This window comes from Etheostoma spectabile, chromosome 24 (genome assembly GCF_008692095.1).
Source record: "Etheostoma spectabile isolate EspeVRDwgs_2016 chromosome 24, UIUC_Espe_1.0, whole genome shotgun sequence".
Classification (NCBI taxonomy): Eukaryota; Metazoa; Chordata; class Actinopteri; order Perciformes; family Percidae; genus Etheostoma; species Etheostoma spectabile.
The window spans coordinates 5,980,437-5,996,801 of record NC_045756.1 but is presented as its reverse complement, the minus strand read 5'-3'; the positions used below and the strand labels follow the sequence as shown (position 1 = coordinate 5,996,801).

General features: G+C 40.5%; 1 protein-coding gene across 3 annotated transcripts in view; it reads right to left on the bottom strand.

The window, feature by feature from the left end:
- LOC116674158 (interleukin-1 receptor accessory protein-like 1) overlaps positions 1–16,365 on the bottom strand; it is a 264,381-nt gene that overhangs the window by 209,184 nt on the left and 38,832 nt on the right. For 2 of the 3 annotated variants that reach the window (XM_032506680.1, XM_032506683.1), the window contains exon 1: positions 9,584–10,044. The exons of the other annotated variant lie outside the window; for it this stretch is intronic. The gene's annotated coding sequence lies outside the window, so the exon portion shown is untranslated. Of the gene's footprint in view, positions 1–9,583; positions 10,045–16,365 lie in introns of those variants that run through there. 3 annotated transcript variants of the gene reach the window in all.

The following is a 16,365-nucleotide window of genomic DNA, read 5'->3' as shown; positions in this document are numbered from 1 at the left end:
CCCCCCGACAAAGGAGGTCAGTTTACCCCTCAGCGGATTCATCCAAAATTCAATTACTTTCGAGGAGGGTTCAGCAAGAGAAATGGGGCACTCTCTCAACACTCTCGCCGCTCACAGTTGGCTCAGAGGAATGCATCTCCATCTCACAATTGCACACAAACAATTTCAGCATTCGACGACTGAGGCTTTACTGCTTTACTAAAACTTGCCAGGTAGATATTGAGATGACGATTTACACGGATCTCTCATTTCAAGTCTCTCTTGCTCACACATTTTCTCGGGCTGGTCACACTGAAGGCCCTTGTGCTCAATTCGGAACCACTGCTCACATCGGATGTTTCTGGATGACTTTGTAGGATGTTACCCATATCAGATACAAACAACAACTGACAGCAAGAGGCAATAACAGACCTCCGTATATGTGCCAACACTTCTCCCGCTTGTTTGGAAAACATTTCACTTCTGGGCTTTGGAATTTTGATTGAATTGAAGTGTAAAGCTTTGACATTTTGCTTCTTCTTTGCTTGTTCTTCCAGTGTTGAGTTTAGTCCTCACACAAACACTAGCTGAGCCAGGCGCTCATGGGTGTCACAATTATGAAATTATTTCTTATTTTCTTGGCAACAGTGTTTAGTACTGTCATTAGAGTGCCAGAAAATTTGGAATGATTTGATTTAATCGGTAATAATTGGATTAAACTAGTTTTCTTTGCTATACCTTATTTTTGACAAATTCTTATATGAGCTCTTAAATATAAGTAGCATTATGGGTCACACACACCTTGATCCAGACCCAAATTGGAACTGAATAAATAATTAGAAGTATGTAAATGTAAATGTGCTGTATTTATATAGCGCTTTTCCAGTCTTAACAACTGCTCAAAGCGCTTTTACATCTACAGGAAACATTCACCATTCACACACATTCATACACTGTGGCCGGGGCTGCCGTACAAGGTGCCACCTGCTCATCAGATATACATTCATACACACTCACTCCGATGCGCAGCACCGGGGGCAACTCGGGGTCCAGTGTCTTGCCCAAGGACACTTCGACAATGACTGCAGGGGCGGGGATCGAACCACCAACCTTGCGATTGGCAGGCAACCGCTCTACCACTGAGCCACAGCCGCCCCGCAATGTATATATATATACTATACTATACAATGCTTTATATCTGTTGTAGTATGAATTTACACCCGCTCTCTCTCTGTCATTACCCCACCCCACCCCACCCCCAACTACTGTATCTCACCATGTCACCCCTCTGCCCCTTTCCTCCTACCTCCAGTTGGGAAATTGATATGTACTCTGCTTGGTGAGTTATTAACATTTCTATTTGTGAGGAACACTTTTCGAGCCCTTACACCCTTGGCTGACGCATGCACACACCCACACAAGTCTGAGCTCTCCTCACTGAATTATTCCATTTTGGATTATCTAATAACCCTGCAACCACAAGCCGCCATGTTCTTGACATACACGCATAGGAGAGAGAGAAGAGGTTGCACAGGTTACACAATCGACATCTCTAGATATGTTTAACACCGTAAATGTCTTTGAATAAATGTTTCTTCTGCTTAGTGTAAAAATATGCACCTAGTCGAGTTCCTGCATGACAACAGTGAGAATAAAAACCGCACAACGCATCAAGGGCACAATCAACAGATGAATACAAAGCAATGAAAGACACACCGTCTGTAGCAATGTTATGCAATTGTGTATTTTCGTCAGTGGCTAATTTGTCTCTGCGTGGTGAGGACAAAGCAATTCTTAGTAGAGCTTGGTGGTCCCCTACATTATGGTCTAAATGCTGTTTCAAAGCCTACAAAAACAGCAACAAAGCTAGGCTACATTATGTACAGAACCTGGAAATACAAACCCCTGTGTCTCTGGGTTGTACTTGCTATGCACTTGCAGTGTACAATTACCCAACATCACTTTAATCAATAAATCAATTAAAAAAACTATGGGAATGTTAAACTCAACAAATGACCAAAAAAACAACAGCCAACTGAGCTGCCATTTGACTTTAACAGTGAGGGAACTACATAGCAGTGGCAGAAACTGTTCTCTGTGGGTGAAATATGGCAGATACAGTATATAATGTACAATTTATATTTCTGATGTTTGGTCTTGGGAGCTGTTAGCCACCAGTCAGCTTGGAAAAATGCCCTTTAAATGAATTCTATGGACACACAAATGTGCACACACAGGCCCGTGCACACACATACAAACGTTCTTTCCAGTCACGTCCGATTCTTAGTACTATTACCTGAGCTGCCTGCTAACTAGATCCTTTATCCTGCCTGACTGTCAGGAAAATAAGGATGACATTAAATAAACTGAGCTCTCTCTGGATATTCCAGGCCAGGGCTAAGAGGACCAAGAGAGAGCTAGCTGGAATCTCTGAGAGGAAGAGGTGAAAGGGAGAGACAGGAGGAATGAATGCTAGAAAAGGTTGAAGAATAGAGAGTGAGGAGAAGACAAACCATGAGAGGCAGTATCATGAGATGGTGCCAAGCAGCAGAGCATTGATAAACACAGAGAAGCAAATTATTGGGGATTATTCGGGTAGCTGAAGAATCTTGTTCAAACTATCCATATTTTGACATCACAGTGATTAACATCTGAGTTTTACTGAGTTGACTGTCTCTATAACTGTCTATAATAAAGTGTGTTGATGTGATTTAAAAGATGAAACCAATTTGTTGCATTTACACAGCAAATTTCCCACTGTTAATGGATGTTGATTTTTCAAAAACACTGACAATTATTGGGGTTGTTAAAGCGTTGTTTGTTCACTCTGAGCTGCTACGAGCCCTAAAGCTGCTATTCTACCTGTCTAAAAGTTTTGAATTAATGCTGATCTATATGAATATATAGCGAAAGAGCACAGTGATGATTCACACAATGATAAATGGATGCAGACGATTCTGCTCTATCTACGTCGCAGATCATTGGCATTCTTTGAAAGGATGCTCTCAGCCTCTTAACGCTTTTCTTGTAAACTCTGTTAAAAAAAAAATTGTTACAGTACTGAGATGCTGTCACATTTTTCTATGCTTGCTTTATACTATCAGAACAGCCTCTGTACACTTATGTTGAGGTAAAAAAAAAAATTGTGGCTCATTCACCAACTTTATTCTTGTAGCAGGATGTGTCTCAAGTCCCCCCAAGGCTGCTTGATCTGTACTGCAGGTGTCAATCAAACTCTCAAACACGGTCAGAGTTCAAGGTCTGAAACGGGATTCACCTCAGGAGGAAGCATGCTACAATAGCTGCTGAATGATACTAAGATCTCAAGGCTTACATTAACTGCATAAAACTGTAGCAGCAGGCGGTGTATTTCAGAGAAACATTCCCAATGCTATAGGAAATAAAAAATTCATCAAGCCAAGGTTGAGACTTCGGAAAGCAGCGATGAGATACACACGGGCTGAAGCAGTCCTCTCTTCATCTCTCACACACAACCTCTAATACACATTTTTTACTCAACACACATTTAAATCTACATTTAAATCTGTGACACTGACACTGATCCGCTACTGAACCGACAAGTCTCTAGTTAACTCTACTGTATGCTAATGCTATTCATTGGAGAGCATCAAAGTCTGAGTTCTTCATAGAGCTCTGGCTTTCAGAAAGTAAAAGAACCCTGCATATTTTACAGTATAACACCAGAAAATAGTCAATAGGGTATGTCTTTTTTTTTGGTTTGTCTTTGAAGAAAGCAGGATGGTCAAGATCCTCGAGAACTGCAGAGCATCTTAGGGTTTAGACAGAAACATAATAATGGACCAGTAACATTTCTAACGTAAATGTTCTTAAACAATAGAAAATGTAGTAAGTAAAAGGTATAAAAATTAGAAATATTGCTCTGGCAGTTTTTGTAGTTTGCCAAATCAAATAAGCAGAAAACTGGTCTTGTCTAAGCTGCAGAACCATGGGCAGATTTAAGGGTAAATGAAAGAATTGTCAAATTATTAACACAAGTTAATAAAGGCCTACCCTATAGCAACTACATTGATTAAGGCTGCTAAACATACTTTAATCAAACCAACCAAGAATCAGCTTGAGCCAAAACAGAGCAAATATACAATCCAGCCAACAGCAATTAAACTAACAAAGCCTTTAAAGGAGTAATCAAAGTATTTCTTCTAACAGAAAATGTGCTTGAAATTGTACAGTCAATTGATCTGATCTGTTTTGTCGTTGTGCACTGCTTGAAAGTACAGCTTCCATTTTTAGTGAATGCACAATGCTAAGGATAATGATGGATATGCCGCATTTGGCTTTCAACTATATTTCATACTATATTGTGTTATGGCAGGCGGTCTGTTTTTTCCGGTGAAATTTGGATCAAATGCAGTATCCATTTCCTCATAGGTCAGACTGTTTAAATGTTATGCTACATTGCAAAAGTAGACACGCACACAAACATGTCGATGTGAAAGCTATTTGCCTTCACTGCACCTTTCCTTCCAAAAATGTCCCTTACATGTCTGACCCAAACAGCCCTGCAAGCAAAAATAAACTTAAGTGCTAAGGTGGGCAGACATGCTGTAGTTACCACTGAGAGCTTAACAGCACAATGCAAATAAGCTTTCACACAATAACGGACGACCCACATCTCCATGCTAGGCAGCAGAGATTCAATATCGGAGGACAAGGAGTGCTGCGTCCCCAGGCCCTTCTTATAAAGTGGCCCATAAATCAAGAACCCTGTTGCGAGCCAGTCTCTGTCGGTCTGGTCCTGCAGGGGGGAACAAGAGCCACGCTCTGGCTGGGAAAGAGGAACAACAGTAACCCCCTCAGTTGTAATGAAAAGGATGTCGTAGCAGCATAAAATTATTACCATCATTAGCCAAACTGGGGACTGGATTATTACTGGAATTGCTGTTTGAATATATAGATGATGCTGTGACTGAGGGTGTTCAGCCATGCTGAACTGGGTCAAAATGTACAAATTTATTAATGTTGGTTGTACATTTCAAAGCTCATATAATACAGTAAGGAGCGCTATAAAAGGGGGACAATCAAAGAAAATGGGTCAGTTTACTAAACATCAGATGGACGTGTCTCTTCTACTATGCAGTTATTGCTGCAAATGCATTGGCTTGCACAGTCCCCCCGCCAATTGGCATTTTTTTGCGATTTTTTTTATCTTCACGCCAACGTATGAAATGTCACAACAAAGCCTTCATGAATGAGTAAGCATAGATCCGATGAAGAGAGAAGGAGAAATGGGAGGAAAAATTGCTCATTTTGCTTTCCCTGGCATGCAATTTCCATCCTCTATCCACATCTCTCTAAAAGCTATCTAAAACACATCAACTTCATCTTTCTAGGCTGGATGGGCCTCTGAGGATCACCTCCAGACATGGCACGATGACAGTGGGTCTGAAGAGAAAGAATAAAAATGATAATTCCACTCTCTTGCTTATAGCAATGGGCTTCTCATTTTATCGCTGATTAAAACGGAGTGAAAAAACATACATTTTGAACATCACTTGCCCCTAGCAAAGAAAAATAATGTATACTGAGGTAACTGATCATGCCTTAGATGGCCTTTTCATCAGCGTAACACAAGTAGTTCAGTGCCTTAGTCTTCATTCTAGCTGTGGTACAATTGACCTGCACAAAATTTAAGCTCCCGGGTGTGCTACACTGTCTGAGCCGAGGTCCTTTTATTTTTTGCAGTAACAAATGGGAAAATAAAGCGCTTTTAAATTGCATTTGACTCCGGTCATCTTTATGCTTTGATCCCCCAAACACACACACACACACACACACACACACACACACACAAGCTTGCATATGTATTTTTTCAAGAGCAATGTAAAGAGACAGTTTGAAATGATGCCATTACCGTGCTTTTATTGTGGCATTAAGCATAACTCTGTTTGGATATGAATGCCATTACATGCGGAGAGTAAATAAAGCTAGCATTACAGCGGCAAAGTTCACATCCATACAGGAAAGCATTCAAGTCAAGGTCTGAAAAATAAGTGGCCCATGAAAATGATTTGCAGAGAAGACCATTCTTTTTGATATCTCTCCACTGAATAACAGCAGGGAAGGGCACACATAAGGCTGAAAGGCCACAAAGTGAATGGGGGGCCAATTTTAAAAGCCATTTATTTTTCCATACAGCCTCGGTTCCCATCAGTGGTTGCTATGTTTTCTGAAAGGGACACATTTGTTGAGTTTCCTATTTCCGCAGGACACTGATTAGAGAACAAAGAAAAGTTCTGTTGAACTCTTGATTTGGCTTGACTTGCATCGTGGTTACAGTTATTTGTAAATTGTAAACAATGACCCTTTTTTAAATGTGTAGAAAGAGTTAAAGTTTGCTGAGGTCCACCAGGCAGAGATTTCCAAATTGAGGGATCTCCAGATAATTAACATGACAGGAAAACAATATACATGTTTCTAATTTACTAGTTCTTTGTTAACCCATCAGGCCTCTAAAATAATATCTTTAAATGTGAGAAGTTTGATAGGGAAAAGAAACCTGACAAATGTTCCAAAAACTGTGATCGGGGTCACAAATAAACACTACTTCTTTTTTGAGGGATCACAAGCCAAAAGGCCACAAGCCAGTGCTTTAAAGTAAGGTATCCCACTGTAATCTGGCACTTTACTGTAGCTTAGCTAGAACAATGACTGAAAAGTTGTACCTGAAAATACTGAAGCCCGAAAATGCATAACGTTGATAGATTGAAATTTTGGTATTCACCCAGTTATGAATCTCCTTTTTATGGGTGAGGAGACATGCCCAGACATAGTGTAATCTGTGATCTACCATACTTGTCAATTCATGACATGATGGCTGCAACAAAAATAAATAGCTTTGAATCAGATCGATGCCCAATGATTGCGATGGAAAATGGAACAAGGCGTGGGGAAAGAGGGATCTCATCTTCAAGGGAATTGGATTTTCAAAAGATTTAACTGAGAGCATGTCTGCTATGCATGTAGTCGACAGCATCTAATGCTCAGATTTCACAACAGCCAATAAGTCTACACAGCAGTACCGAGGAAGAATGGAAGGTGCTCATGCTGAAGTATGACATTTGCACACATACGCCAACACACAAGCTGGATCATCTCTCTGTATTTTCATTTTCCCTCAAGCCTTATTAATGTAATGTAATAGCCCTGATTGAGGTGGCCCTTCACTCCAACACTCCAACATTCTTCCTCACAAATCCTCATCAATTGCTCCTCACACGGAGCCAATATTGCACAGCGAGACAACCCTTATTTCCCACTATATTAATGAACTCTTTCATTTGAAAGCCTTTGCCTACCCACCCCCCTGATTGCAAAGCCAAGACCAATAGGCCTTGGTGACAGCTCCTGGAAAATTAAAAGGTATCAATCAAGACAGGAAGGGGAAAAGCTTGTGATGTCTTCAGATCCTTCTGTCTGCTAGAGAGAGCACTGCAAGCTGAACAGGGTCAAGTGCTATTTGCAAATGCTTGTCAAGGTGTGTTTTAGCACTTATCAGTTTGAGTGGGGTTTGCCTCATGAAAATAGGAAAAGAAGATTAAATATTAGTTATTATGGGAGAGACTGTTAATTACAAATGAACTCATTGTACTGAGACAAAAATTGTTTGTGCAGCTTTGATGTTCACATGTGCAAATTCAACTATAGGGTTTCTTATGTTTAGAGTATTATTATGTAGGCGGCTGTGGTTCAGAGATAGATTGGGTCGGCCCTCAACCACAAGATTGGAGGTCGATCACAGGCTCCTACGGTCACATGTCTTGAGCAAGACACTGAGCCCCAAGCTGCTCCCCCGTCTGTGGCTGTCCACTGCTCCTAATGCTTAGGATGGGTTACATGCAGAAATTGAATTTCACTACACTTCACTGTATGATTGTATGTGACAAATAATAAAGTTTCTTCTTCTTTTATCTAATCAAATGCAGTGTCAGAGTCCAAATGCTTTTTAATACTGATCAAGTATTCAAAACTGCACTTGAAATTAACCTGACAATGAAATGACGGCGTTAGTGGTGCATTAACATGCTCTTTAAACCTACACTTAATTCATCAGGGAGCAGAAGAGGAATGCAATGCCGCTGGGTAAACTTGACCAGCATAAAAAAGTGCCAATGCTTGATGACATAATCTCTGTCTAAATCAATTTCTGTGTGAGAGCACTCGACTCAGCTCAATATGTAGCTGCAGGGCTTCCGTTAAGTGGCCACTGCCACTTACCTATAAATTCATGTGCTCTTGGTTGCTCCTGTGGCAAAGCTTAACACCAAATGTTGGAGATGAATAAAGATGTTATTAAAATAGCATCATAAACCAAGAAGATATCACCTGAAGCACAAAATGTCGAGACAAAATTGGAGTGGGAAGGTATAGAGCAGAGCACAAAGCCAGTAGTTTTTGGAGCAGTGTAAATGGGGAGCAAATATTACTGTTGACAAAATAGACAACCGTACGCGATTGATGAGGTGCTGGCTGAATGTAATGCTTACACTGCCAGTAGGCCTTGGTCTTAGATGAGGTATTGGTTTCTAATAGATTTACAAAAAGACATGAGAAAAGATGCATCTCTGCAGCAGTCATTGCTTGATAAAATGGTGAGAAGCAACTTGCAGGGCTACAGTACCTTCTGTAACCCATCTCTGTAGCGGGTGAAGAAGGAGAAGAAAGATTTCCCCCCTTTTCTATGCCAGCATTTGTTCTAACTTTATAGCAGTATCACTTTCTGATTCCCAAATATGTTTAACTGGCAGTCCCCAATCTGGTCAGAGCCAGAGTGGAGCTCCAATATCCATCTGGACAATCATAGGCCATCATCCATCCAAGCAGGGGAGGGAAGCAGGGGGCAGGCGTTGAAATACTAGCAAATGCTGAGGAGAGGCACAGAGAACTGACTCGCCAAGCAATCACTCAGCAGAAATAATGGGAAATAAACTGAGCCCCGGTTCTTGCCAAACTCCTCTGACACGCGGCGCGCTCTGTGTGCACGCACAAAGTGACAAGCACATGTGCACAAATTCGCATACACCTACTGACATGAGCATACAATCGCGCACTCCCCACAGGTGCACATACACAAGCACACAAACACATTGCTGACTCACCAGAGCGACATTCAAATGCGCACAGTTAAACACAAATAACGTTGTGAAAATCAAAAGCTGTCTCCACCGACACCGTAACCGCTGTGCCTGGATAATTGTGTTTTACTAAATAATACAGACTACTTCAGCAGTGCACTTCGCTGTCGTACTGCAGCTGTAAGCACTTCCACTGAAGAGGCTCCATCCGCAACTAAAGCATTAAGACTGACTGGGATCCATGCGTAACTGGGGCAACCCGTTCACTCCAAATGCGCATTTAAGTGCCGCATATTAGGAGATCATGAATCCGTTTGTTGAAGCGCGTCGATAAGTGATGTAAATCTTTGTACCCGGGCCTACATGAAATGTCAGCGTCATCTAAATGAATCGTTGGCGCCCGCAAACTGGTTTAAACATATCCACAGAAGGCAGCACAAGCATCTGACCAACTTTGGAAACGTACAGATAAAAACACAAATTGAACTTACCCACAAGCAGTTTCCAAATGATAGCGTACACTCTGCTGTCAGTTCTGATAGCCCCACACCATCACGGTGTACCAGGATCTGTTCTGGTCTACAGAGTAAAGCCTTCAACGTTTTAAAAGAAACCAAGGAATCGCAGCTGTGAAATAGTCCACTTCTCCAAAAACGCTGCGTCTATCCCAAAATTACATATTGCCAGCCTGGACTGGCGCAAATCACAGCATTAAAACACCTGCAGCCGGTCACTTTGAAAGAGCGAGAGACAAGAAAATGAAGACAATCATGACAGTGATTAGGGGAATGGTCGACAGAATCAATGAAGGCAATATCAGAGGAGGCAATTAGCCTGATTATCCTATTAAATCAGTTACTAAGCCGCGGACAGCCACGCAGCCCCGGCAGGTGAGCACCGCTTTAAGCAGGACTACACGAGCGCAAATTTCCAAAGTGATGTTCAGAAAAAGACACATCGAATGCTCTCTCTCTCTCGCGCACGCTCTGTCTCTCTCTTTCTCTCTCTCTCTCTCTCTCTCACTCAATGCGAGATGCGTCAAGTAAGCATAAACTGACAATACAGCCCAGGACACGAGGAGATATGCCATCAAAATAAAAGCACCCTATGTGTCATCAAATTATAACGCGTTTGTCTTCACTGGTCCGTGACATGGTAACAACTAGGACGCGGGTGTAGCCTATTTTCTAAATCTGATCCTATCTCTGTTTTAACGAACTACTAGCTTTCTCTTTGGGACATAGGGCTGTTCTCAATACAAATGGATTTTCCTGGACGGCTTTTATTTTGAAGAACACATCAGAGGCGTTGTTTGCTTATTCTGTCTGGCTTGACTCTCGTACCAACGTGAACGTCCGTGGTTGGACCCGCGTTCCTCTCCAGAGTCTTCATCCTCTGCATGGCGCACTGACTGAAACCTTCCCAACAAACGCCCAAGAGGAAAGTCATCCTCATTATGCTCCTATTTTGAGAAATAAACTCGCCATGCGGTTATTACCTTTACCTGGTTGTAGAGAGTGCTGACTAGAGCGGCAAGCGGTCAATGCAGTGCTGCACAACTTTAAGGATAGACGCACTGCCGCCCAATGGAAAGAACAGAAAAGGTCTGACATGCACTGTGAAAACACTCTTAAACTGAGTCAAAACATTATGTTTCATTTCTATGGAAATCTAAAAAAAAAAGAGGACGTTTTAGAAAATATGATTGTTTCTTCATTTCTGGTGAGCATGAAAAAAAAACACATTTGCGCAATTGTTTTGTGATCATGACAACCCATATCCACTGACAACCCACTGTCTACGCGGACTTGAATTAGAAACATTTGTTATATGTTAAAATCAAACGTAATCTTGGACAAAATAGCTTTCCCTCTAAACGTAATATGCAAATATGTTATAGAGATTAGACATCAGTTTTTCAGATGACACCATTCTTTCTTGTTTCAAAATAATAATATCTTTTGTATCAAATTGCTGAAATTAAAGTGAAAAATAAAATGCTTTGGGAACAAGATTTAAATTATTTTACCACATTTGCAAATTGATTTTAAGAATGCTGTGAGAATAAATGACTTACATTATGTACATTGTTATAGAAAATCTTCAGTGTGATTTATGGTAATGTAGAGGAACTAGTATAAGTCCAATATTGTGGAATAATAGTACTATAACTAGGAAGGCCATTCAAATGACAGGTAATGCAATGTAGCTATGCTTGACCTTGCACACACCACCTTCATTTTCAACAGAAACTGGTTGAAATGTTCCCTATACTGTATGTCCCTTGTCTACTTTAGGCTTATAAAGCCAGTCGTGTTTTCATTACATTTTGATCCAAGAGAAAACTGGCCAATCGCACTGACAAACAGATCTCAACTGAGAAATGTAATTTTTAAAATTAGGTCTGCCAGTGGGCTGAGTTTACATTACTGGGCAGTATATTCACATCTGATACCAGTATTCAGCCCATTGTATCAACATTCATCACCATATATGTTTCCTGTACAGTATTAACTACACACCAAGATGAATGTGACAAGTCCACTGAAAAGCCTGAAAGGATTTCAATCTGCACAGTTCAGGTATTACCAGTATTTATGAGTAACCAAGGACTCACATCCAACAGGCAAGAGACATAACCCTGAATCACTAAAGATGATGAATGAACAGTAAGGCTGCCTTTCTTCCTGAACTGGAAAGGTGTGGTGCAGATTAAGAACTGGCAGGTAAGCCTCCCTGCCGAAAAAAGGGCCTTGTTTGATTTCCCTCTCACTGGGCCACCCCTGTCAAGACTTTGGCCTCTGGCACAGTGCTTCTGTGAGGCGAATTTCGATGAGGGGAGGGCTTTGAGGAGGAGAAAAACCACCCTCCTCGGACTGAAAATGTGCACTTGTGAGCTTTCTTTGTCATATACAGACCATGGCTGAATAGAGGTCCCTTAATGAGCAAAGAAGTGGACAAACACGGCATTCATTCCCCCTTCTATCTGAGGTTGCCGTCCGCAAATGGCCTCAACTCAATCAACCCCTTAGTGTGCAACTTTAGGACTGTCTAGTGAGGGTTGATTGTTTGCTGCACTTTTTCTCCTGGTTTGAGGATTTGGACAACAGCCCGGAAGACCACGGGTGGGGTGTTAAAATAAATGCAACATTCAAAATTCCTGACGTTTTTCATATCTTTTAAGGTCTGTAATGTAAAATATTGTAAAGTCTTTATAGTGCATTTTGGATTTGTCCAGTTATGCTCCCCCATAGGTTAATAGTTTCACGATTCACTCTCAAAATCCATTTTATTAACTCAAAAACATTGCCGAGATCAAAACAAGGCTGTTTTCTAAACTTCTCAAAAACTGACAATTTAGGAATTTATTTTCATTTGACAACAGGATGAAGCTTTATACTGTTCCAATTAAAAATGACACATCTACTCATGTACTGTGTGGAAAACATGGCATGTGTTATTACAAAATCATAAACTACATAAAAGTGAAACTCAGTTTGTGAATCGTACAATTTGACAGATTTATTTGAACCATTAATTTGAAGTTAAGTTTGTCTTGCAAGTGTGGAGATGTAACACTTTGGAATGAAACTTTTCATAAAGTTGTGGTGAAAACAGCATCTCCCTGACTTTTACTTTAAAAGGAAAGATGATGAGATGAGGTGAAATTTTAATAAAAGCATCTTTTCTAATGACTCAAATGAACCCTAAACCACATTAGAACTGAGGTCATCTCTGATCACATGTACAAAACAAAAGCAGTGTTGGTGCAACCCTACTTTAAGAAACCACAGCATACTGTACACTCAACTGGCTTTAAACAATGTTGAAATCCTGATACTTAGCAAAGTCACGGTACATGACAAAATAAACCAAGGGTAAAGGCACATGTATGCTATTCAATTGCCTCTATATAGGGACACTAGAAATGAACTGAGAAAATACTAAAAATTCAGACACCCAATAAACACAATCAAATGGTGTAAAGTTCCTATGCACTGGGTCGGATTGTAATATGGATCTGGCTAGGTTTTATTTATTAGAAATACACAACCTAACATGTTTCTACCTTTTATAAGACAAAGACGCAGGTGCGACAGAGTCTTTCCGTCTACTGCAAACAAACTAGAGGCTGTGATTATTTGTGGAAATAATCCTGGAGTCACTTGTTTAGATATGAGCATCCCAACCAGCACCCTTAACATCATTTATGTGGTGTATAACTACAGCGTTTTCAAAGGCTTTCTGATTAACCTACTACAGTAAACTGTAAAAAGGTGCAGCCATAGTTCCCAGCACGGATTCCTCAGCTGTATATTTCAACCTCATTTGGACTGAGAGTGATAATCAAACATCACTTTGTAAGACGGACTGTTTTCAGGGAAGGCTACAAATTTAATTGGGGTAATGAGGTCACTGAAGGAAGGCTCCAAGCCCTTCTCCAATTACTGCCTACAAAACAAGAGTACCAACAGGACTGAGCAGAAACCACCTCAACATGTCAGTTATTATAGTGTGCCACACAGATTAACCAAGCATGACCCTTCCTATTAAACCAATAAAGCTCTAAAAGCTCACATTTGGAAAAAACTGTGAACAAAAACACAGGAACAAATACATTTAAACTGCACCTTTTACAGTGGATGAGTTGAACTTGCACACACACACTACACTGTCAGATTCCTCTAATAATAGGCTTGTATGATTTGTAGCAAAAACATTTTCAAGTGAATAATTTCTGGCAGCAAGAGGACATAACCTCTTGCGCAGAGATGTTGTATGTGTGTGTGTGTGTGTTTTTGGGGGTGATGTCATCACACAGTTGATTCATTATTCACCGCTCATCTCCAATTCAGTTCAGCTCTCCAGAGGAGATGTAATTGGACTCAACTTGGAAAAAGTTTGAATGTGGTAACACAGTGCTTCTGCTGAGGCACGTGTTTTGGACATTCGTGGAAAGTCGTAGCACCATTTTAGCACCATATCAAAGGGCTTTTTTTTGTAAAAATAATGCTGTCTTACATTATTAAAAAAAAATGTTTTTCAAGACCTCAAAGCTAATTTGAGTATGCTTATCTTATCAATCAACAGAGCTCTTGGATGTGACAGCACTTGCAGTCTGTTGCACCCAGATCAGTTTGAAGTATTGTTGAGGCAACAAGTTCAAACATCTGTCCAAGTCATGTCTCTTTCAGCATGTTAGGGAAAGCAACACATTAGGTGTTGCATAGCCACAATGAACCCCTTGCTGGGCCAAACAAAGACAGACCAGACAATTTATGCATGATGGACATGGATTTCTCTGACAGTAAAAATTTCCGTGTCATGTCAGCTGTGGGAGTCTATTCATTTCATACTGCATGGTCCATTCAACTGCGAAGCGAGGCATTTATATATATAACATTTTTGTTTAGTTCAGGCTTTTGTGGAGCTTGCTCACAACCAGAAAGAATATGTTCGTTTGGTTCGCCTCCGCTATGTCGAGTCGTGTTAGCAAACATCTTAAAAATAGTGATAAAGACACATTCAGTGGTCTATAACAAAATCCAACCTAGGACTTTTTTTTCTTTTCCTCACTAACAGCCACTTTCTAGCCTTATGTAATAAAAAGTCACTGAACTGACTACCTACTTTCCAAAAATAAATAGTTGCATGCCCTAGCAGAGGTACGACTGGTTGCAGATATTTTTATAGCCCTCCTAGCCTACATCTGACAGCTCAAAATGGTAATTCTTGTCAGGGATCCACTATTTACTCTCCAAGTGTTTTTATTCGTTAGCTCTTCTGAATGGCCTCGCCTCACCCGCCCAAACAAACAGAACAACAGGGGGACAATTGGGGTAAAATGCCTCGGACGTGTACTGCACCAAATAACCACATTGAATTCCTGAAAGTGTAGATCTCTGTCCTCTGTAAAGTAAACTGCAGAGAGGTTCATAAGGAGCGAGAATATAATCCAAAGAAAACAGCAAAGCAATATTACAGGTAAAAGGAAATGGATAATGATAGCTGTTAGTCACGCTCGTCAAAGTCAAATTTAAAGCTCATATCAGCTTTTGTTGCTAGGTTTTCTTCATAGGTATGAACTGTAATGCTTTGCCTAAGTCACAGTCAAAGGAGAATTCAATATGATTTTCTCCAAAAATGCCAAACGTCAAAGTGACTTTTGTTTCCCGCCAAGGTTCACTTTTAATTGGGCTGCATGAACATTATGAAGCCAATTGAGAGCAAATATGTGTTTTGCATCAAGGGTCAAACTAAAGAAAACAAACGGTAGCATTGGCAGATCTTCCCTGGGCCCAAAGACACTCCCTGTAAGCCAGCCACCTCAACCCCGGTCCCTGCATGACGACCTGAAAGGTCTACAAGGGGTTAAGACAAAGCTGCGGTGCTTAGATGAAGGTGCTTTCTTTGATTGAGTTTTTGAAGCTCTTTAAACTTTTTACTTGCAGAAAAGTACACCCTTTAGAGTAAAGGGATAGAGTTTAGAGTGCAAGCAGGGGGAATAACCTGCTGTCATTAGAAAAGATTTAAAAAGGTGCTAATGAACTGACTTTTCTGTCAGCCACATTAGCCATGTTACACAATTGGCTTCAGTTGCATAACATTATCTATACCTAAGTAATACTCTTTAAGCCACATGTGGATAAACTGAAGAAAAGTCACCATTTGCAGATTTGTTCAAAATAAATATCCTGAAAAAAGCAATCCAGTGCCATATTTAATAGATTCAAAATGCATTTGTCAAATGATAAATTAAACAGAAAATCCAAGCTCTGTATAGTCCCGCCAGAACAGATTTTTCTAATGCAAAGAAGTTTCGTATAAACAGAATTCTTTGATCTTTGCAGCCCTCTAATGATGTTTTGATGATGCAGCCTCAAGATCCTGTACAAATTAAGTGTAGCACAGATTTACATTTGTGCTCTGTGTAAAAGCAAAAAAAAACAAAAAACTATTTCTTTAAAGTCAAAAATATGTGAGCTATACATGAGACTGGATGTAAAGTTATTATAGTCCTTAATAAAAGCTAAGTGAAGAAGTTACAAATTATTCTACAAATTCTACAATTATTTTTACTTTCTATACTTTACTCCTTTCTTTGCTTGCATTAAATTACATCCATCCATCTTCGTCCGCTTATCCGGTATCTAGTCGCGGAGGGAGCAGCTCCAGCAGGGGACCCCAAACTTCCCTTTCCCGAGCCACATTAACCGAGGCGTTCACGGCCAGGGTGGAGATATAATCCCTCCACCTAGTCCTGGGTCTTCCC